The sequence below is a fragment of the Zonotrichia albicollis genome, chromosome 7 (assembly GCF_047830755.1).
Source record: "Zonotrichia albicollis isolate bZonAlb1 chromosome 7, bZonAlb1.hap1, whole genome shotgun sequence".
Lineage (NCBI taxonomy): Eukaryota > Metazoa > Chordata > Aves > Passeriformes > Passerellidae > Zonotrichia > Zonotrichia albicollis.
Genome location: NC_133825.1, coordinates 23,251,635 through 23,275,874, shown reverse-complemented (window position 1 = coordinate 23,275,874; position 24,240 = coordinate 23,251,635). Strand labels below are relative to the sequence as shown.

The following is a 24,240-nucleotide window of genomic DNA, read 5'->3' as shown; positions in this document are numbered from 1 at the left end:
TTATTCTTTTCAATAGTAGCATTTTCACTATTTGGATTACTATGCTCTCTTCATCATTATTTCCATTTTCTTCCCATTCTACCACGTTTGCCCTGCAATTTTTTACTGCCTTGAAAGCATTGCAGAAATGCTTTCCAGGAATTTTCAAGGGACTGGGAAGGACACTCAATGCACGGATCCTGTCAGCAATGACCTGCAGATGCTTTGATCTTTTCCTGAGCCATGGATTGCCTTCCTCCCACAGAATCAACCATTGCCATCTGCAGGTAAGGATTAGTTTTGAATTAAAAAAGAAAACAAAAAAAAAAAAAACCAGCTGTGTGGGAGCTCACAGGATTCTTAAGCATTGTTAGTGAGCTGATGTCAGAGTACTGAATGAAATAAGGCTGACCTAAAGCAGGGGCAGAAGAACAAGGACCTGATTACAATTATTTGGGCACTGTGGGCATAAGTACAGTATATAACTTCAGGCCCCCAGGCAGGGAGGAGGTGCATCACTAACAAAGCTGCATGTTCATCTCATGCAGCAGCACCACGAGGCTTTCACTCCTTGAGCAGGGCTGTGCAGCCAGCACATGGCCATCAGCAGCATGCAAGGACTGGGTGGTGGCAGAGAAATTGCAGAGTGTCCTCTCTGCCCACTGGGTGCTTGCTCATGGTTTCTCAGGAGCCCAGTCTTCAGGTGTCTGACCTGTCACTTAGACAGATTTTTATTCCCTTAATTCACATGGACTCAGTCACTTTGCTACTGAACTCCAGATACATCAGCTTCCCATTCCTATGAAGTTTCTATTCAGAGCTTCCCAACCTATGGTATTTTATTATACCAGGATCTTCACTGCCTTCCTCCATACCAGCATCTTTCTTTTTACCACAATATGCATCTTTCTTTTACCACTGGTAATGCTGGGGATCAGGAGAGATGCTTGCAGGGCTTATTTACTACAGCACCCTTCTCAGGATGACAAATTGCAGGGTGAATCTCTGGCCGCAAAGGTTTTGTTTGAATGCTCTGCAAAATTAAGAAGTTTGGAGCCTCTCCTCCAGCTGTGCTCACTTGCTTTTCTGGGCCATGAGATTTTTTTTCTGCCTGCCCATAGAAGATGAAGTGAAAACCACTGAAATTTTTCAGGAGCTCATGCAATCTACTAATCACAGTGAAAATGGCACAGCACCAGGTGGATATTACCTTGCCCTGAATGCATTACAGGAAATCTTGCCTTCATTGCTGTTTTCAGGACAATTACATAAACATTCATCTTTTTTTTTTTTTTTTGTTATTTCTGACATCTTTATACAGAACAGTTATTGTATTGCATTCACTTGTTCCTTTGAGTCTTCTCAAAGACTTCACATTTTATCTTTTGTTCTTGTTGATTTTATTTCAATCTCTCTGAAACAGTGCAGGAACTGATTGGCCACTGGAAATTCTTTCCAGGACAATATTGCACCTTAGGCCTCACCTTTGTGGGCTCAAGATCAAACACAGCAACCTCAGCAATGTAAAAGCTGCAGCTGTGCTGAGAGCACCTTTTTTGTATTTTGTTATATACTTTACCCACACAGCTCCACATTCACACTCCTCCTGCAGCAGCACCCTGAAGTGTTTATTGCAGCCAGGGACAAGAGCTAAGGACAGCAGAGCTCACCTCTCCAGCCATGAGCCAAACCCCACCAAAGAGGTTTTCTGCAACGATAACTTCTCCAGCTACAACACATTCTGCTTTCTAAGCTTAGTTATCTTCAGAAAATCTTCTCTATGTCTCAGTTGCTCCTTAGAGATACACCCAACATGTCCCTGATGTGTTACACAAGTGCTTTGTTTTCTACTTTGCTGGAGTGACAACAGCGGTGTCTAATCACTCCTAGGCTGATTTCCAAAGGTCAGAAATAATTCTTGTTCTAATCACTTTCAACATTTCACTTCCCTTCCTTTGTAGCCATGCAAGCAGTTTTATCCCGTGCTTCTCTGAGATCCTGCCATATGCAAAATCTACATGGTATCATCTCTGGAATGTCTCTTTTGCTGAGCAGTCAGCCCTTGAAATATCATCAACCAAATGGAGGTTTGAAAGCAATAAATTCTCTCTCTTTTTTGCCCAGCTGAACCAAATTAAATATAAGACTCCCAGTTATCTAACCAAGACTAGCATAAACATATTTTTACAGTTTTGTACAAAAGTCATGGTTTAATCCAAGCCAAAAACTAAGCACGACCCAGCCACTCATTCACTCACCCCTGGATGGGATGGGGAAGGGAATCCAAAGCGTAAAAGGGAGAAAATGAGAGGGTTATGTTAAAGGCAGTTTAACAGGCAAAAGCCATGCATGCAAGCAAAGGAAAGGAAAGCTAAGGAAAACAAAGAAATCATTCCCCACTTCTCACGGGCATCCAGGAAATCTGGGCTTCATTGTACACAATGGTCACTTGAAAAGACAAATACCATCACTCCAAATATCCCTCCCCCATTCTTTCTTTCTCCAGCTTTATGAGCTGAGCATGATATCACATAGAATATGAGCAATCCTTTGGGTCACTTGGCATCAGCTGTCCTGGCTGTGTCCCCTCCCAGCCCCTTGTGCACCCCCAGACCCTCACTGGTGGGGTGAGGAGCAAAAAAGGCTCTAGCTGGAAGTGCTGACCAGGATTAATTAAAATATCTCTGTTTTATCAACACTGTTTCCAGCACAAATCCAAAACACAGTTTTGTACTGGCTGCAGTGAAGGAAAAACTCTAGCCAAAGCCAGCACCAAAGAGTTTCCATTTGTTTGGATAAATTGGGTAATTTCTGTATCATCCTTTTGATGATTTTCACATGTCTTGGTCACATCTATAATTTCTTAAAATAGCCACACATCACCTGGCAAAAATTCCTTCATTTCATTATCATCCATCACTTTTGGCATTACTCCTAATGGGAGTCAGCTTTGTGCTTGAAGCTTTTGCAGTGGGCAAGCAGACTACCCTGAGTAAACACACATCTAGAAAAATAACAGGGTTATTTCCCCCCCAGTGCCTTTTTTTTGTGATGTTTGTGCCACACAGCACCTAGCTGGTAACATTTTCTCTTGTGCATATCAGTGCTGGTCCCTGCTGTGCAGAGGAAACAGCTTCTCTACCACATCTCAAAAATGTATTTGTGCTACAAGCTGAATTGCCCCTCTCTCTTTCACCTCTGCCATGCAGTTTACTTTTGCCTTGACATTAGCTGAGGATTTTATAGACCAGTAAGAAATTTATTTTTTTATTTTTTATCTCTTTGAGCTTGCCTGAGCAGCACACCTGGCTTTCCCTGCACCCAGCAGCAGTGGGGTGCATAGAGGTTGGTTGGTTTCCTATTTGCAGGTCTTTGGGATTACCATCTATGTTCAAACTGCTTTTTATAGAACTTTTTTATATCTGCTTTCTTCACATATTTTCTTCAGCTATTCTGATGGGCTTTTTTTCTAATGTTGAATTTCCCATTAAGATCCCATCCCCCAGTGTCCTAATTCTACCAGCAAAACACATTTTTTATGGCTGTACTAATTCTACCTGCAAAACACATTTTTTATTTGTTGTCTTGGCTATCCCTTGGCTGCTTCCTTGGGAAAATTGATTTTCTGTGAAGCTATTATTCTTTAGAAAGAAAAAATAAGCTCAAGTAATCAACAACTTATCTGCTTTCCTCCTGTTCACATGAGAGTGCCACAAAGAACCCATGTTCTGTTTCCTCCCTTCCAATGAGTTTAGAAACTGAGCAGATTTCTTCAGGAGCCTCAGGATGGGTTCTTGTGCACAGCTCTGCTCTCTGTAGTGCTTTTTGGTCAAACACCCACAGCCTGCCCTCCTTTATGTGAATACCACAGTCTCCTTTTTCTCCTCACACCACACTTTTGATTGAGGTACCTGCCAGCACTAGAAATTAACAGAGGATGGGATGACCTAAGCTGACTTTTGTTATAACCTTCTTTAAGACTTCTATGTCATCCACACTGCTCACTGCCCACCTACAGAGTGCCCAAGCTGTGAAACCTTTTTACCTATTAAAGAAGCAAAATGCCAGTGCAGGGGCTGGCACACACCTGAGTAATGTTGGAATTTATTGTATTTATTTTGAATTTCTTGAATTGAATTTATATTGAATGTTGAATTTGTGCCATTGAGATGGTTCATTGGATTGCCTGCAGCCCCCACCCTTGGGCACCTTGAGGTGGGAACTGTTGAACTGAAATCAGCCTGGGGACACAGAGATGGGATTTGCTGAGCTACCGATGGAGCACTGTTGCTCTGTTTGGAAGAGTAGGTGTGCTTACACATGCAGATGAAAGAGAGACACGAGCAGTGATCTTGAACAAGCGCTTTACACTGCTCAGGGATCACAGGAGGTGAAGATTCCCACCTGTGATAACTGCTCTCAGTGCTTAATGGGGGCACAAGGTCAAAACACAATGTCTTGACAAAATATTCAAGGATTAAAAATGAAAAGGATGAGACATGCCATTTAGAAAAGGAATTTGAATTTATGGGGACAACCACACAAAATATTAATACAGTTAGAAATATCTCTTAAAATTGATGAGCACCTACTGGGATATTTCTGGGACAGAACAAGTCACTTACCTAAAAAATATCCCACATAAAACCATCCAAATATTTTATTGCTGAAAAAGCTCAAGGAGCATTTGCTGAGCTGTTGCTGTTTAACTTATGCACCTAAGTCACCAGCCTACACTCTGCGTTCTCAGGGATGTTTGCCAAGTGGTCATTCAGAACACCTCAGATAAAGGCGGAGTCTCTGTCACCAACTAACTAGAAATTTTGAGTTTTACCCTGTAAAAGTTCATCATTAACCACCTTCATGATGACTGATATTATTCTTTTTCTGGTAGATTTGCCACTGATATGTGTAAATAAATTCGTCACCTTTTTTTTCCTCTGCAGGAGGGCATAACAGCTTATAAAACCCAGTTACAGCCTTATTTTCTACATATACAGCCTATCTTCTTATATTTGAAGATATTCTGTTTTCAACATCTTAATAAAAGTTCCAAACCAGAAATATTATCTCAGTTTAAGACTCTGAACTTATGATTTTTCTAGCTTTAATGGAATATTTTAAACAGAGTTTGAAATCTCCTAGTTCCTCCTTCTTGGTACTTGATGGATTATTTTAGAGCTCCCCTCCTATCTTGGCCAACTAAGAATTTTTCTCATAAATGGTAGACCATGACTGAACTTTCAAAGTGAGGAGAAAGCAGCTAGATTTTTTTGCTACCAAAGAAAAGTCGTGTTCATTGGGAGGTAGATTGTTTTTTAAAGCTAAATCGTCAAATGAAATATTAAGCCTTCAATATCTACAAATCTGACCAGAAAAATACAGTTCAACTGCCTAAAGTGTCATTGCCATGACTCCAGGAATGATCTAAACCTTCAAATACAGCATGTTTCATCCAGTTCTGTTACTAGCAAAGACAGCTTTGTCTTCCTCCTTCTAAAGCTACTCCAGACTACTCATTTATTCTCATAAAACCAAGCAAGTTTTAGTTCTACTAAATCAGACAGGGCACAGAAGCTATTGCAGCAATTCTATTTTGCTTAAAGGACAGCTTGGGCAAAAATATTGGCCATGATGCTGCAGCCCAAATTTTCTCTGGTCATCTTGTTATGGCAGAGATGGAAAAGATATAAAATAGTAGAAATCTATCCTAGAGTCATATCACCATTAAGATCTACACTCTCAAGAGGGATTTCTTCTTCTCGTGAAGGAATGTTCCTAGGAGATGTTCCCAGGAGCCTTTTTGGAGCAGCAATGGGGGACACTGACTCCTCAGAGACAAAAAAAGGAGACAGATCCAAAATTTGTCCTTTCAGATGTGATCAGCTGCCCAGCATTTTTTTATATCTGGCCATACTAACATCATAGCAACACAGAGACAGCTGAGAAGCAAAATTTCTCATTACCGTTGACTCCAAAGCTTTTTTCAGTGACATTAGAGATTTTGTGAAGCGCAAGGTAGCTGAATTAAGACTCTTGGGGCACAGCAGTGTTGCTGACTGTGGGCTGGCCCTGATGCTTGCAGAAGGAGAGGAGGCTGCAATGCTGTGCCAGGGGGCCCTGGTGCACACTCGTCTCTCTTGCCAGTGTCGTCTGCACCAGTCAAGCACACACAGCCCCAAGAGCAGGTGAGGGGAAAGCACTTTGTGCTGTACAAGGGGTGTACATGGAGCTGCCCTCTGGGTGGGCTGGGCTGCCATTAACCCCATCCTCCTGAGGTTAATGTCTGGGCTGCCATCAACCCCATCCTCTGGGAGCCCGGCAAGGGGGGCTATTTACAGACCACAAACGAGATGGGGCTGCTGGGAACGCGCCTTGACCTGTTTTATTTTCCAGCATCAGTCTCATTACATGATTATGACAATGGGAAGACGCCAGCAGGTCACATTCCAGGCAGCAGACACAGAACTTAATGTTACAACTCACTTTATAAACTTCTTGACCAATCACACAAAGCAAAAGCACATTGACAGTAGTTCTATCCAACCACAATAAGCACACGTACCTTTGGTTAAACAATGCTTGCTTATTTTGAATACAATACCTGCTTGTAAGCCTTAAAACACAATGCACAGAGCCCCATTATTAAGCTTTCGCCTTCCTAATATCTTGCTAGATAAACTTTTCTGTAGCTAAGAGAGTTATTCTAAACAAGCGTTAATACACAGGCCATTGTTCTATTTGTCCTTGCTTTTCTACAGTTTAAATTCTTTTTCTGCTGACCTATCTCATGGCTGTTGCATAGCTCTGCTATCTCTGATAATTCTGCTATCTCTGAGGCCATAATTTTTCAGCTTTCCCAAAACCCTCTAATTTTGTAGATTCTCACAGCCTCTCACTCACATGGCATCTCAGTCTGCCAGGAGAGCCTTTCAGCCAGCCAGAGGGAGCACAAGAAAAGCTGAAACAAATCTTTAAATACTAAAGAGATGCTGCCTAACATGAAGGGGGATAGGCACTGCTAAATCCATCTCCCTGCCCACCCCTCAAGCAGCCAGGTGTAAGGGAAACCAAACCATCCGTGCTATGCTAGGCACAAAAAACGTCTAGGAGGAAGAAAGAGCAGGTGTGCATTTAGTATTTTTAGCCTCACATCAAAACATGGCTCAATTAGTTTCTTTAAAAAGTGATTGCTCGACAAAAACTCTGATTTTTCTACAAAATTTCCCTTTGACATCAATAGGTAATTGCATGCTTGCTTACCTGTATTTGCATATTGCCCCTCCCATCCCCAGCACAGCATCCAATTCTTTTAAAGCTTGATAATTAAGCATTTCACCAACCAACCCTTGCACCAAAGCACACAAACCCACCCATGCTTGCTGTTATTGCCATAGGAATCTTCATTTTTTAAAACAAAATATGGAGCAACAGGTATATTCAGCTTTAAAATGGACAAAAAACCTCAAAATAGCAGGAGCACAGCCCAGCCAGTTAACCAACAGTGTGTTTATTTGCAGGATTGTGCTTAAGGAGAGCCAAGCTCCAGAGCAGGAGAACATTACAATTAAGAAAATGAAAGAACTTTCACTTGGAGTTGGTAATTTCATAGCTAGCAATATACAGCATGTAACTATTGCCATATGTAAAATACTGCATTAAACCTTTATTTATTTCTCTGTATATTGTGTGAAGAACCACTTTGTGTGCCTTGAAAGAGTGCACAAGAAAACACAGTTAATAATCTCATTTTTTAGAACTGGGTAAAAACTGGGAAAATACAGTCCCCATGAATTACTGCATCACTATCAGCCAGAAAAGCCAGGGGCAAAACCAGATGGAATTTGCTTAATTAGGTCCAGATCCAGTGAAGTATATACATATCTGTAAGCCAGCAAGAGAGCCTATGGACAGCAAACAAGTTAAATAACCATGTTGAAAGAGAGCAGAAAGCTCAATATGGCATGGATTTCAGTTCTTACAAATGATATCTCATAGGTTCAGGATTATCTGCAAGCTCAAGCATTTTACACAATCAATGCTTTGCCTCTTGTCAGAGACTTGCCTGGTTGAAAGTTCTAGAAAACTGTCTTGAAGCTGATTAACAGCCTATTTGATTCCCCCTCATTTCTCACTCACTTTTATAGAAAAAAATTTTCCCTGTAAAGGAATAAAGCAGCTATTGGCTTTAGGGAACTTTAGGAAACCACATATATGAAATTATAGATTTAGGAACATTAAAAAATCTGACTAAATTATGATTCAAAGTATTCACATGATAGTTCAAAAACACTGGGCAAGGAAAAACTACTTGCCACTAGGCAAAAAAGAAACAAAGTAAGTTATCAAGTTGTGGATGACACATGGGGTTTAGAGATATTCCCTATCTGCACAGCAAGACATTCCTTTCTCCATCTTTTCTTGAGATAAGACACCCATCTGTCAGATCATTACGGCAATGAGAGATAAGATCTCTGCCAGTGCCCATTATTTGACATATTGTGTATAAGAAGCAGTTCTTGGCCAGAGGGAATTCCCCAGATGTGTAAGCCAGGGTCCAGCTCAGCTCAGGGCCCAGGTGCCCTGGGCTTGAGGAACCTGGCCCAAGAAATGAGCCATGCACAGGGACAGGGGACAGGAGAGGGGGACAAAGGGGACAGCAGCCAGCTCACAGGCAAGGCACAGCACCTGACTCATACAGGGGACAGAAATAATGCCTGACCTGCCATAAAATAATCATTGACTTCCTACTTCCAGTCCAATCTAAAGACCACAATTTTTCCTAAGCAAAAATGCTTCATCTTTATTGTCCAATAATGGGATGTAAAAATTAATTCTAGAGGAATAGATTGATATAAGGTGAGCAGTATAAATAAAGAGCTAAGTAATGCCATGTATCTGCCATGGCCTAAGCCAAATTTCAAAGGTTAATCTTTTCAGATATGTCTAAACCTTGGGTACCTCCTGAGTTTAGAAATAAAAATGCTATTTTGTTCCTAGAAGCCAAAAGTTTGAGGCCATAATAATATATTTAGATAACTTATGTTAGCAAGTGAGACCGAGGGGACAAAGCCGTGCTGAATTTTGACCCTTTGCAAAAGTTTGCAACTGTTTTGCTCTACAGACTACTTTAATATTCATTGAACTATTTTCTAGCTTTGTGGCCTGAGGAACAAAGGGCTCCCATCTGATAAAGGCTGAATATCCCTGATCCAAATAATAAATCATGATAAAATTATGGCTGCACAAAGGACAGCTTTGATTTTTTCTCTCCAGGTATTTGCTTAGTTACTTCAATTTTCTTAAAAAGGTGAATATGTCTTTAAAGAAAAAGTGAACAAACTAAGCCAGCCTTATGCTGCAGTAGCTATGACAACAGACTTTGAAATAAGTGTGGAAAAAGCTAGACCTGAATCTTAATTCCATTTAATTATTTTTTTCAGTCTACTCTTCACACTACTTTGCATTTTACTCTGAAATTGTACAGAAACTGGGATTTCTTACAAACACCAGATGCACAGTCTCTTACATAGCCAATTCCACAGATCATATGTAGGTTAGAAATGAGATTACTCAGAGAATGAGTAGACAACTCCTAATGTCTTCAGAGGGGAGCCAGACTGCTTTCTGGGGAATGCTTTTCCCAAAGTTGCTGTGTTCAGTGCAGACTGGCATGGGTGAGAGATCTGACTCCAAGAAGGAGAAATCCATTGGAGAAGCCATTAACAAATGGTATCATATCTTCTATTAAAGGTGAAGTTTTCAAAATATAGACACAGTAGAGAAGGTAAAGTTAAAAGTCAGATTTTCACTTACTGGGCTGAGGTGAGAAAGATGATACTTCAGTTCTAACACCTCCACTTCTTCCTTTTTTCTTTCAGTCCTTCCCATCTTCCTTGAACAGTCTTTCATAGAGGATACCCACAATCACGGACACTACCACTTTCACTAGACAGAATATTTGGCTCCCTGCTCCTGACTCCTTTCCCATTCCTCTAATTCTGTCTAGCAGAAAGAGCAGAAAGAAAACTCTTCCCCTTCCTCCATCAAGCACAGCAATTTAGCAATCAAGAACACTTAAAAAAAGGTGAGAAACTCAGACCATTACCACTAACATCTCTTCCTACTCTGTAAATGCTCCATTTCCCTCTCTATTTTATTTTAACAAGTCCAGGGTTGCACAGGGAAGCCAAATGACTTTACAGCTCTGACTACATAGAAGAGGAGTCACTGGAGCCCCTTTTGAAGGGAGCCACGTTCACCTGTGCTCCCAGAGCCAGCTCTTGAACTGCAGCCACCCACCAGCTCTCACACCTGACCAGGATAGGGACTTTATCAGCACCTTCCCCCCACTGACCCCACTCTGCTTCTCCAGGGCCAGAAACCTCAATTCCACTGTTTTGGATTCTAGGGCACCACTGCAGAAGTTGGCACTGTGGCATGCAGCCATCAAATACAGAAACAGATGGGCATCATGCTAATAATTAATTATTAATTCCCTTAAGAACTGATTGTGAGTAATCGATCTTCATAATTGTCCCAGAAAGACAAAAATGCATAAAAAGTGTATAAAATATCAGCCATTCTTTCTCATCTTCATTCTTGAAGAAGAATATCATTATTTTGATACCCTCAAGTTTTTTTCACTTAATTCTTTCAGCTTTTTCAGTAAGGTGCAATGAATGAAATAAGACTGGTGGAACAGGGACTGGATGAAAGCAGCCTTAGCCTCCATTATCCTTCTTACCAGTGCATTGATTTTGAGACTTTGAAATTTATACAGGGACCATCTCATGTGTAAGCAACTACAGATATATTCACAAGAGGAGCTACAGGCCTTAGTCATCAGACACATCCCCCTGCTTAGGAGTATGGGCTGCCCCACAGACAAATACAAAAAGACAAAAATGATTTGTCCTCTTCTCAAGCTGCAGCACCCTCCCACTCTCTTGTAGATGTGCCCCACATTTCCAGTATCTGGGGTGTAAATGAGGTGTTGCAGTGTTCCCTCAATGGCTTGCAGAACTATGGAAAGTTAGGAGGTACTTAGAGAATTCTAAGCTGCAGCTTCCAAGCAGCTGAAGAATGTCATCACATGTGAGAAATGAAGCCCAGTCCTCAGCTGAATTTCTAAAAATGTAAGGACAACAGGGGACAAAGTCAAGAAAGCAGAAGTCACAGAGCTGGGTGAGTAGCTGTAGCCAGAGGGACCCAAGCTAGTAACAGCAGCACTTCTTTCTATTGCACCAGTCAAAAACACATTCATAAATTAAAAAATGTTTGAATATGTATAATGATACACATTCAAATATTTTTTAAACTCGTTTACCTGTTTCAGGAGCTTCTTAGCATGGCCCCTCCTCTGATCTGCCTTTTAGATCCTGTGCAGCAATCTTGGTTGTGGTTTTGAGGGTCTGGTGTCACCTCCTCACAAGAGCCCCTGTTCCATGGTTTCAGCAGGTGACATCCAAGTGTCAGTGGCAGGGGTAACACTCATTCCTCAGATGCTATCTGACCATACAGACACTTTAGTTATTTCAGTTATTGCAAGTTAACCTCAAGTACTCTAAATCAACATCACCTATTTCACATAGAAGTATAGACATACTTCATATGTCTATATATTTTCTATATATTTTCATCTTTTCATATACTTCAAATGTCTGATATATTTTAACTACTGCCATTTAGCTACAAAAATAAAAGCATTCATTATCATTTCACAACTATAGCTACTTCTGCAAAAGCTAACACTATATTATAATGCACAACACATAGCATCCACTTTAATATTTGCAAAAGCCAAAGCTATAATATGTGTTTATCATGTCACAACAAGTCCTTAGTCAGGAGCAGAGATCTAGGTTTTACTGACTATAAAAGATATTTGTGCAACCCCTAAGGACAAAGAGTTGTATAGGCAGGCACTAACCAAGCACAGCCCCAGCTTACAAAGACACCATTTGCAGTTCATCTAGGACTATATTCTAATTACCCCCTTGGGAGGGGAGAGGCACCATTAACTCTTCAGTAGCTGTTGCAGAAAGAGTAGGGAAAGGTGTGATGCTCAGAGTGTTCCTTGTTTCTGAGAACTTTTTACCATTACATTTGGAAACACTCCAAGAGTATTATTCCATCTCCATTCTACTTGCAGCAATGGTTTTTCTCTTCCACCTTCAACAGAATCAGGATAAGAGTCCTGCCATACATTTTGGTCTTTATATATTCAAAAAAACACTTCCTAACAACATGTTTGTTTCTGCATCCACTACATTCAATGCACAAAGAGTTCATTTTCTTCCTGATGGCAAACCTTGTGAAGTGCATGCGCAGCTACTTCTAAATTCCTCCTCTTAAAATCAGATATAATTTTTTAAGCCTTTTTCCATTGGCTTCAGTAGGCACCACATGCTAGGGAAGTAAAACAGAGCCATGTTTTGTACTAGAGTTGATATGGTCATTTCATTTTTTCTCTCCCCAGCATGCAACAGCATTGAGGACCTTGTTTCAGTCTGTCATGTAGCAAATTTGAAAGTTATTCTGCTTTTTGTAATCATGGAATAAGTCATGGGCACTTGAAGTTCAATAAATCCCCAGAGGCAGCCAGCTTGGTTTATTTTCAGCTCCAATGACCCACAGAAGAAAATTTTTTTTTGCGACATGGGAATTGGATTTTTTCCCCTTATTATATATAAACAATTCTCTTAACATGAGAGGGAAAAAGTTCATATTAAAAGGCAATGTTTATTAAAATATCAGCTTCTGCCTGCTGCAGGAGGATTATTAGCATCACTGACTTCCTTCTCTGTTCCAACAACCTATTGCCAGATTATCAGGGAAGGACTTGTGTGGCTGCTGCTCCTTGACAGCAAATGTCTGGGAAGTTTGTCCTTTGCAAACTTACACATGTGCAGTGTAAGAACAGAGCTGCAAAGAGGAAAAAAAAGAGGTGCTGGTTTTCCTGATGAGGTGGGTGACAGAAGAACCCCTTTTTCCACACTTGGCCACTGAGGTCTTCACTAGAAGCACGAGGTTAATTATTTCCTTCCTAAAAATTAGACTGGTACAGCCTGGAGAAATATCTTCTCAGGAAGAAAGGCAAATTTTCTGTACACTGTACTGTGTACAAACACACAGAAGCACAGCACTGTTAAAGGGGAAAAGTGAGGATGATGTGATGGTCATATACAGTGACACCTAGCAATGAAGTGACCCAGAAATGACACACTCAAATGATGCTGAATGAGTATAAATTGGCTCATATTATGTCTTAAGTATCACAAATGGCTCCATATAATGTACTGCTGGATAAAGTATTTAGTTTAAGTCTTAATGCACTACTTTTTTTCTTTACTCATTTCTTTAATTCATAAAACCCAAAACATATCTGGATTTTCAGTGCAGAGATTTAGAATTCAGGCTACAGAAGCCAATTTATCACTTAAGATGCAAAAATAGTTCTGTCTAAAAAGGGAGACTTCCTTATTTAAAAAGGAGAATCTGAAAAAGAATACCTAATTAAAGTGTTTGGGTTTTTTTGAGAGAAAAGTATATGTGAGATGACATGCATTTGAATCTTTAAAAACCTAATCTCTTCCATGGGTTTCATTTGATTTCTGTAGTATGAAAACATATCCTCCTCCTGATTTTCCCAGTTTGTTCTAGGGCAGACAAATAAAAATGCCTTTTTATAAAACTCTCTCTCTATTTGCTGTACTTATTTTTTAATCTGTGTTTCTTTACAGCAGTTGATGAAAAACTACTGAGTGTTTTCCTAAGAGAAAATTGTTCAAAGTTCTGTTTTTAGTTGCTGAATATTAGCAGCACTTGCGTGCACTCTGGCCATTGAGGATGGCTGCCTTATTTTCAACTCCCAGTCTGCTTCTACCCATTATCCTTCTGGTTGCCACACAAGTGTGATTTTAAACCTCCTGGTGTGACAAAAACAAAGACAATAAAAGGTCTGGTGACTGTCTAAGAGTCATTTAAGGATATACAGGTACTTTGAACAATCCCAGACTTTCTTTCTAGGAATGTCTGCTTTCCTTGGACACCCCATTTCATGACCAGTTTGTGAATATAAGGTCCCACACACAGACCCACATTCCCTCCAGCAGCCATCAGAGGAGTGCCACTTTAGTTTGGGGGGGATTTAGTTTTGTTTTGTTTGCTTTTTTTTTTTTTTAATAGAATCTCTTGGCTACTTCTAACATGCAATTTTGTTTCTCTGTTCCTTAGTCATTTAGGAGGAGTGTCAAAACCCCTTCTGTATAGAATACAGTTTATAGGGATATCTTTTTCTTTCCCTGAAAGTTTATAAAACACATAGCATGAGGCTTTTTCGGTCTGATACTTTAAATTGTGTGGATTGTGGAAAAATGGTGAGGTTGTGAAGGAAATTTTGATTTATATAATTTTGGATTCAGACCCACCTGTGCTCTTCTGTGAAAAGCAGAAAACACCTAACATGGGATGGTCAAAGTTTTCTCATGTCAGAATTATTTTGTTTTTTGAAAACCAACACAGAAACTGTTCCAAATGACCCTAGAGACCCCCACCAGCCCTTACTTGCACCTTGCAGAGTGCTGCATACACAAGCCTCAGGTGATTTACAGTGAGTAAAGAAGCTACATACACAAGGAAGGGAAAGTGCTTGAGAGCACCCAGCTGCTCTGTGCTCCTTTCCCCTGCACTGTATACCCAACAGTGCTAAACACAACAGCAACATTTAAAGTCCTGGCACACAAATCTGCCAAGTCTTGCTAAGAACAGTGGGGCCATTAGTGGCCATTCAGTCAGACAGAGCACGGCTGTCTCAGGGCTATTAGGGAGAGGGGAGAGGTTGGTAGACAGAAAATGTTGTGCTGGAGGATCACTCTCAGCAATTGCTTGGCTCAGCTGTGTGAGAATGGCAGCCCTTGCTGCAGGGCTGATGGACGGGTGGAAGCCACAAGGGAAATCAGCACTTCATGAACGTTAATGACCAAGGATACACTTCTTATGAGTCCTGACCATAGCAGGATTCAAGTGGAAAGCACTGGACTGTTTCCTCTTCCATTGCTCCCTCTTGTTTTGGACCAATCTCCCTCTCTCTTTTTGTTATTTTTAATATATGTATTTATGAGAAAGCCCTGAATAAAGACACCCTCCATTATTTTCTAGATCAGATCTGACTCAGCTGGGCCATCTCTTTTCTTTTCTGCTTTCCCAAAGGTAATATCTCAAGTGAGATTAAACATCTCTTGCAGATAGCCCATTTTGGCTGAGTTTGTTCATGCATGAAGGCAAATATTGGCAGACCTTAAATCATCACAGAGAGGGGCACTGGTGTTCTCAGTTTTAGGCATGAAGTATGTATAGATGTCTATGCTGGCCAAGACTAACTGTGACACAATAAATAACAATATAACAATAACAAATGTAAATAAAACAACTAAATTGCTTTCCAAAAAATAACCTTCTCCTAACCATTTAATTTTCTTTCCTTTTCACCCCCTCATTTATCCCTCTATTTTACCAAGCATGTTTTAATGCTTGCCTATTATGTAACCGGCTCTGCAAATATTATTCATAGTATAAACATTTTTTTGTAAAATTCATACAAGTGGGCAAGGCATGAGAGATGAGTTAGAGTGTTTGTTATCCAATACTGGGTCAAATACTGGGATTTGCATTAGGGAGGAGGTCTAGTGCTGATGAAAGCCTGTCCTGCCAAAGTGCCCACTTCAGTACAGTGTTTATGTCTACACAACACAGCCCTTACTCATTAAGTCTTGCAGATTTGAATAATTAGAGTTTTAGTCCAAACTGTGTTATTCACTCTCTGACCACAGGCTTAATATTTCCTCTTTGTTTTGTGTTTTCCCAGTTGTAAACTACTCATAAAGATTCTATTCATTTTTGAGGGATTTTGAGCCATATGGGATGGGGTGAGGAGACTCATAATCATTCATGCTCAATTTTGATGGCTTGGTGAATGGCATAAAGCAGAAAGAAACCCAAGGAAAAAGTCCCTTCTAAGTTTGGTGCCATAAAGAAAGCTGTGGGATACATGAGCAAGAGATGAATCTAAAACCAAAATAATTCCAATAGAGCTTGTAAGGTGTAGAATAAATATGAATACACTTTCAGTATTCTGCCTTACCAAAACTGCATTTATGATGGAATAAAAAATTATTGCATTGCTAAAGGAACAGTCATAACTGTGAAGAAAAATGTTGAATTATTATGGCAGACTACACAGCAACAGAGCATTTATGGCTCCACTCAGGGCAGATTGCTCAGTCAGGATTTTTCTCACATATATTACCATATAAACCTCCTGTGCCACTTGCAGTTTTGCAGAGTTCAGGTGATGAAAGACTAAGAGGGGGATAACTTTACTTATTGCTGTGGAAACCTCTTTATCATCCACGTCTAGAATTACTGTCTTTTGACTTGAATTGGAAAAGTATTCATTAACTCCCTGACATCTTTCCTTCACCCCAAAGTTTCCTTCTTCATACACACATGCACACCATTACTATTGGAAGATGTGTTTTACAAATTGTGCTGCCAAGGTTGCTACTACCTCTTTGCCATCATCGTGTGGCAGTGAATACACATAATTTATTTATAAAATTAATTATAACAGTGCAGGACTATCCCAAAATTCAAACACATGAATAGTAACCTCTTTGTCCAACTATTTCTGGGATAATGAATGCAGTCTGTGGACTGCAAGTTAAATATTTCATGACAGTTATATGATTAACTCATGAGGTTTTTGAGATTTTATGGGCAGTATGATCAGGTCTGTCATTGTCCTTGTCAAAGAGATATGAAGGAGATACATTCTCTTGGTCTCCATCTAAGATTTCCTTTCCTACAGATTCAGCAGCAGAAGAACAAATTCCAATTCTTGACTGGGAAAAAGAAAGAAGGGGAAGGGAAAAGACTATCCAAGTTTGCTGAGATTCTGAGCTGCTACTCTGCCTTCAAACTTATCCATTTCCATGGTAATACCAAGGGAAAATACAGCATCTGTGCTGCAAAGCTTGCAGACAGCTTTTGAAATATCAGAAATTTTTGTGGGTACAGATGATATTGAACATATGGTGTTTGAAAGAGTGGCCAACATTGCAAAAGCCTTTGGAATCATCTGACGTTTTATTTTGTGTTTCCCCACCCTCAGCTTTTAAGTCTGTCATATTTTCCTAGTAGCAATATAGTGACCCATTTATGGCAACAGCTGCACATTCAACTTGTTACTAGTGGTGTTATTTATCACAGTGAAAAGTAAAGATTCAATAATACAACAATGACCCTAAATGTGAGGGAAAAAAAACAAAACAAAAAAAAAAGACAAAAGAAAGCAATGCTTATACTTCAATGTATAGCTTGGATTATCTTTCCATAACAAATAAATGTTGCTTGGTAGGCACAAGTTGACTCTGCGTGCTCATGTTACGTGTGCAGATGAAGCAAAAGTCCTTCCTCCTCTATGAGGACAGTTTTCTAGATTTTTCAGGCAGAGAGCACAGCAGTTTCTGTCAGTGATGTGACATGTCAGTCTGAGCTGGGAAATGCCACGAAGCATAAAGTGATGAATTGCCATCATTTTTGCCAGGTTTCATAATGCACAGTGGCTCCATGTTACACTGACTTTACTTGTGTCTGTATATTAATTTGGTTAGGAAATAGGTAAAAAGTAAAGCCTTAAAAACCAGCTTTGTCTTGTTTCATTATCTCTTAAATTTTGTGCAGTTTTCCTCAGCCTTACATTTAAGTAAAACTATTCTTTCTCAACTCATGCATTATGCAGTTCCCAACTCTCTCCATGCATCATCTGTCTCACACTGAGGGATTCTAGTTGAGACAATTGCATCATACCACAAATGTGATTTTCTGCTATTAATTCTATGGAAAATCTACTCTGGAATAGTTTAACTCACTGGCATTTTCTGGGTATATCATTACCTGTGAATTCAGGCTTCCAAAGCCTGTCTTGTATAAAACAAACCTTCCAATCCCAAGACACCAAATTTCAGAGTTGAAAAGTCTGTAAACTTCGGCTTTGGGCTGTATTGAAAACCTGAACATCAGTACTTTGGGGCTTCAGACTTTAAGTTTTGACCTAACATGTCATGAGACACTAATTCAAAACTGCATCAAACCAATCATTTGGTTGAGTAACTAATAATTTATTCAGAAGTTGGCAAGGACACATCCTTCATATTTCATATGTGTCTGTCTGTGCTCTGCAAAGCAGGATGTTAAGCCTGTACATCTTTTTCTAATTGCTTGCATCTGCATTTCAGCCAGACTAGTTCACGGCAAATATGGGACAAGTCTCAGTTGCCACTCACATCTCTGCAGTTCCAAGTCACCTAAATGAGTTTCCAGTTGGGATTGTCTGTAATTGGTGGCAGGAGAGTGAAAAACATCTGCGCATAAATAGAATTAAAGGAAGTCCCAGGAACAGATTAAAAGTATAGCATTCAGAATTCCATCTCTGGAAAAGGCTAGTGAAGGGGGATGAGATCATTCATTGAAAGCTCTCTTGCAGTCAGCTCAAGGGAAGTCTATACATTGCTAAAGAGGAGTTTATAGTTTATAGTCAGTCATAGCCTTCAAGTGCTTTTTGGTTCACAGTGCTTCTGAAGGGTTTCAGAAACAAAGGGGGAAAAAAGCGCTAAAAAATGAAAAGCCAAACAAATATATGAAATAGGGAGCTCTCAAAACAAAATAAAAGTCTCTAAATCCTTAAGGAGAGAATAAACTTTCATGTTTGGAAGAGATGTACATGAAAACATCATAACTCAACCCATGGCAAGGGCATTCAAAATCCTCTGCAAAGAATAAACTCATCTTTTTGGTACCCTGAAATCTGAAGGATGCTTTCTGTACTTCATGCAATCAGGTCAATAAGTGAAGATGAGAAGTTGGTAAGTGGGAATGCAGGGCTGTTCCATATTTGGCCAACCTTTGCATCTTATTTAACTCATCATTGAGTTAATTGATTAGTGAGGGATCTCTCAGGCTGGTTTGTGTTACCTGTTTGACAGCAACAAGTCCTAAACATGAGATGCACAGGGCAATGTGGAGAAGTCTTCACTGCAAGGAAAGTTCCTGCAGAGGCAGCAGAGGTTGAAAACTTACCTCAGAAATGCTGGAGGAACTAGTGAGTGCCACAGTTCCACTGGTTCTGCCTTCTCTATTCATTCCTTGCCTTTTGGACTGAGACTTACAATAAGGGTGACAAGAACAAAAATGTTTTCTCTTTTGCATCATTAACATCTGCTTATTGGGAACTGTTTTGATGCCTTAAAATCCTCTTTAACAAGAAGAAAAGGAACTATAAAAATGGACTATATAAAAAGAACTATCGTTGTATTACATATCTCTGCTTGGTGATATGATAATATCAATTCATCATTTGTAGCCAGCAGTTCAAATCATGTTTGTTTGGATTTGGGTTTTTTGTTTTTTTCTGGTTTTTTTTTTTTGGCAACATAGGAATCCACCACTAAAAAGATTTAGATAAGTAATCACATGAGATCCCAGTGCTGAAATGCTCAGCATGACACTTCAAACTTGAAAATGGTTTCCATAATATTCATCTCTTAAATATGGGGCCTAGAGATGGGTGGAGCTGAACAACTTTTGATGTATATTAGAGCTCTGGTTGTAGTACTGAGTATGTCTGTGGAATAGAGCAATCAGATATACAGGATGAGCTTTACAACACTTTATTGTTCTGTAATGTTTTGGTTTTTTTGCTAGAGAACTAATTTTTTTTTAAGTCAAGGGTGGGAAAAAAAATAGAAGAACTAATAGGATTATTGCAGATTCCCCCTGCAACACTTTTGCAGCCAAAATGATATAAAGGGATTGAAGTAACCTTCACATTGCTCCATAGCAACACCAATCTTCTCTTCTCCTGTCTGCCAGCCAGGCACTGAGGCTGTCTTGGGCATTGTCTCACCTATTCAATGACACAGCTAGAGAATGAAAAGGGTGAGAAAAGGCCTCCAAAAGCAGAGCAGGAAAGATGAAAAGCATTGCCAGTGGAACAAAAGCATTTGGAGAAGGCTGGGAAGGGAGAAGAAACTGAGATTACATCCTGCATACCTTTACCCATGACAGCCCCACAAGGCTGTGCAGCCCTTTCTTTCTGAGTTGGCCAGCTGGAGAACTTACACCTTAACATTTGCACATTTGGTGTCCAAGCCATCCTTTACAGAGATTGTGGGCTCTTCTCCAACCCATTCCATTTCCCATTTCCTGTTTTATTCAAATTACAGTTTTTATATGGTAATTAGCTGCAGTGTAATGGCTTTTGAGCTGAGAAAATTGATGAGTAGAGGAGGATACGGAGCCGGTCAATTTGAATAGAGGGGATATGGCTGCAAATGAGGCAGGGGATCATCACATCCTCTCTCCTGAACTCCCACAAAATGGAAGGCAGCGAGAAAAATGCTTCATAACTTCATAGCTACAACATGGAGGCAGTTGTTTGCTCTGCTGCTGTGAAGCAACAACAAAAGAAAATGAAAGAACATTTAATCTATTCACTTTAAGCATCCCTAACTATGCCTTTGTGGAAAGTGCAGCTTGGTTTCATTGTGCTACTGAAATGAGCCCAAGATCTTCTGCGACGTTTCAAATAACCAGAACAATATATTTCTCCATTACTTTACTTACTTTAAGCACATGTATTTTGTAGTTAATGTAGTTCCTGGTGTTGTGAGAGAGCAGTAAAAATGAAATCCATGCTTAATGCAGTGAACTTTGACAACAGCAGCTGCAACTCAAAATTAAAATCCACTGCTTTGCTTTGCTCTCAGGGTCTGAACCAGCTTTGAGGAATGCTGCAGCGCGCTGTGAATGAGGACATCTGAAATAAAAAAGTGTCTGAGTGGCTGCCCACAGGACAGATCAAATCACCAAATGCAAACAGTGATGTGCCAAGTTGTTTGCTGAACACTCAGGTGAAATCAGACAAAACCCATAAGCCTTGGAAATTTCAAGACAAAAGAGAGAGACTGAATTTTATCGTCTTCTGCAAGGCACTAATCATGGAGATAAAAGACTCATTTAGACCGGCTGACTTGACCCAAAAGCCAGAGGAGGCATTGAAGGCAATGAAGTCTCTGCCATCGGTCTCAGAGCACTTTAAATCTGGCCAGAAGACATATACACTACAAATTTGGATTAAGTTCTCTTGAGGGGGAGGTAGTGTGTTTGGGTTTGGGCTTTTTTTGGAGGGGTAGGGCAAGAGCTGTTGTCCAGATGGCAGCAGCAGTAAACTGCTGAACACTAGTTATTTTTGTCAGTGATCTGATGATGTCCTTTAGGCATTTAACTGGATTTTATAATGACCCAATATATCCAGGTTTTGTTCATTTGCTTTCCCTTTATGTCATCAAGGACCTGCTTTGGGTTTGTGGCTGAAGTAGGGATTATGCAGACCCCAGGCTGCCTCTAAAGGAGAGTTCTCTAGGACAATCTCTGCTGAGTACCTGGCAGGCATCAGCCTCAGCTGTGCCCTGCCTGAGGCAGGTGGAATTCTCTCCAGTGATTTTCTGTAAGTATCTACTATAGTGACAGTGGGAGAAAAATCCAAGGGAGGAAGGGTGTGCAGACACTGTGGTCTTAAAACGATTGTGAATGAGGACTGCCAGGAAGAGTCACTGGTGCCACCCTTGCCTGCTCACAGGGGATGGTGCCTGTGTCAGCCAGAACTCACCACTTTAAACTAGAGTCTTCCTGCTGCCTGTCCTCCACAGAAGAAGCAGTTTGTAATCATACAGGGCTCATGGCAAAAAGTCCCTCCTAGAGGGATAAGTGTCAGGTAGGAAAATACCATGGCCCTACTGAGCCTGAAATTTGACATGGAAAGTTAGTCACTCAGAATGAAAGAAAGTGACAAGGTTTACAGCTGAGTTAGGTTCCTATGATGTACAAGATTATTGATTCTGTTAAATAATAAAGTCACATTACTGAATATGCTTCTTGTTGTATGTTAATGGCAATAATGTAAATATCTTGCAGATCTCTGTGTGCCATTCACCACTCATTTTCAATGAGAAATAGAAGTAGCAGGAGTCAATAGGTCTGACTCTGCAAGCTTGCTTTCTTTTTGCAGTTAACTTTCCATGTATTGAAATGCTCTGAATACAGATTGACTTGCTTTGTTCGATATTTATTATTGTTCCACCTGCGTTGAAATGGGAACAGCACTGGCTTTGATAAATAGATTCAAAGGCAGTCAAAATTCATTGTGCCTCTTCTAAATGCTTTTGTGTCCTCTGCTGGAGCTCTTTTTGATTAACTCTTCCAGAAAGACTTCTCTTGAATCAAAATAGGCTTATTGCTTGCCTTCACAGAACACCAGTGCAAACCCTTTCTTTGAACCAGATTGTCCCATGTCATGTATTTGTCCAATTTTTTTGAACAGCCAAAGTTTTTTTCCTCTTTTCCATGTTGAGAGACATGGTTCTCCTTAAATCATGGAAGCCATGCACATGACAACTGCTAGATAATTAAAAAGAAAGGTGTCAGAATCTGGCAGTAGAACTTCATTAGCTTTCCAAAGCATACCAAAGAACATTCATTATCACAGTATGAAGTATCATAAATAATTAGTACTAAATCCAGACATGCCAAGGGAATGATCAGTATGTCTTCATACTGTGATCAGCTTGCCTGTTTATTTCATTACTGTGTTCATTTGAAAGCTCAATATTTTGCCAATTCTGCCATTCACACTCATTCTCTCAGCATTTGTGGGAAGAAAGAAAAGAATAGTAGGATTATCTTGCTATTTTCTTAAGTCATGATACCAACTAACTATAAATATTTCACTAAACAATAATAGCACTATCTTGATTTAACTTATCCTCAAGATACTTTGTTTTTGAAGGTAGGATAATATTACAAACTGCAGCTGTAAATTAAGGCAATATTAAGCATAAGGCTGATGCAAACCTTCCAAAAATGAAAGAAGCTGAGCTTAAAGATGTATATTATGTATATAAAGTTCTTCTTCAAGAATTCATGTTTGTGCCTGTTCCCTCTTCCTTTTATTCATGTACGCACTGAATGAGGACTTATTTCTCCCAAGAGGAGAACTGAGTGCACAGAAGAGCACTGAAATGACTAACTTAAATACACACACACAGTGTGGATTTAATGTAAATATGCATTTAAACTTATTTTCAAGATCACCCTTGTCAGCAACCCAGGATGTAACTCACTGAATAATGAAAGAGGGGCAGCATTAGTTTAAAGTGATTGCTGTGTTTGTTCCATTATTAAGTTTTGTTGCCTGGTGCTACAGGGCAAGGAAACACGGCAGGGCTAAGTGGGGAGAGGAGTACCATGAAAATTTAACTGGAGGCATGCACCAAGAACCTGCAAACAGCAGAACACAGAGACTCTAGGGCATCAAATAAATGAACAAAATAAATGAAATCCTATTGCGCTTACTGTCCTTCCTTCCTCTGTAAATCTCCTATGCCTGAAAGATACCACCTGCTTTCCCCTGGCTTCAGGTTTAATCCAGACATCTGTCATGAACTACCCTGTTTATTCAAACTTGCTGTTGAATATCCCATCACTGACACTTCAGCTACCTGGAGTGCCTTGATGTGGCCCCAGGGCAGGAGAGCAGAGCTGCAGCTGGTGTGCAGGGCACAGAAATGGCTCTCTAGCCCCTGCCAGGACCCTGGCACCAAGGGCTCCTCTGTGAGCCTCTGCTGCTGCCAGTTTGGCTGAGAGCAGTCCACCCTCCTGTTGTGCTAGTTCCTAAATAATCCATAACCATAATAGTAACAGGTTCACCTCAGGCATGATTATCACTAAGAAATAACCCACTCATTTTGGTTTAATTTTTTTGAAAAAGAGATGTGAATTCACCCAACACAAGTGGGAAATATCAATTCTAATAAAATGCCTGATACAGGAGGGAGAAAAAGACTGAAAGCATTTTAAAAGTGTTGAAAGATTCCAATTAATTTTCCATTAAAGAATTGCTCATTGTTTGGAAATTGTACATAATGAGAATAGAAGGTTACAAAATTATCACAGCAGCATAATTTAATTTACAAAGGTTTTAAATTTTCGTTTTAACCTTCCTAGAACATGTGGATGGGGAAGAAACATACACAGTCTAAAATCTTTTCAGAGACTCCATTTGGCTCTGTAGCTGAGCAGCTGGCAAGAGGCTGCCTGGTTGTATTTCCCAAAAAAGCACTGAAGTGGCAGAACCACAGTGAT

At 40.0% G+C, this 24,240-nt stretch overlaps 1 long non-coding RNA gene across 2 annotated transcripts in view; it reads right to left on the bottom strand.

The window, feature by feature from the left end:
- The window catches only part of LOC141729679 (uncharacterized), a 254,031-nt gene that overhangs the window by 139,623 nt on the left and 90,168 nt on the right, over positions 1 to 24,240 (bottom strand). Inside the window, exon 3 of one of the 2 annotated variants that reach the window (XR_012581081.1) lies at positions 11,309 to 11,490. The exons of the other annotated variant lie outside the window; for it this stretch is intronic. This is a non-coding gene — a long non-coding RNA (uncharacterized LOC141729679). The remainder of the gene's footprint in view (positions 1 to 11,308; positions 11,491 to 24,240) is intronic. 2 annotated transcript variants of the gene reach the window in all.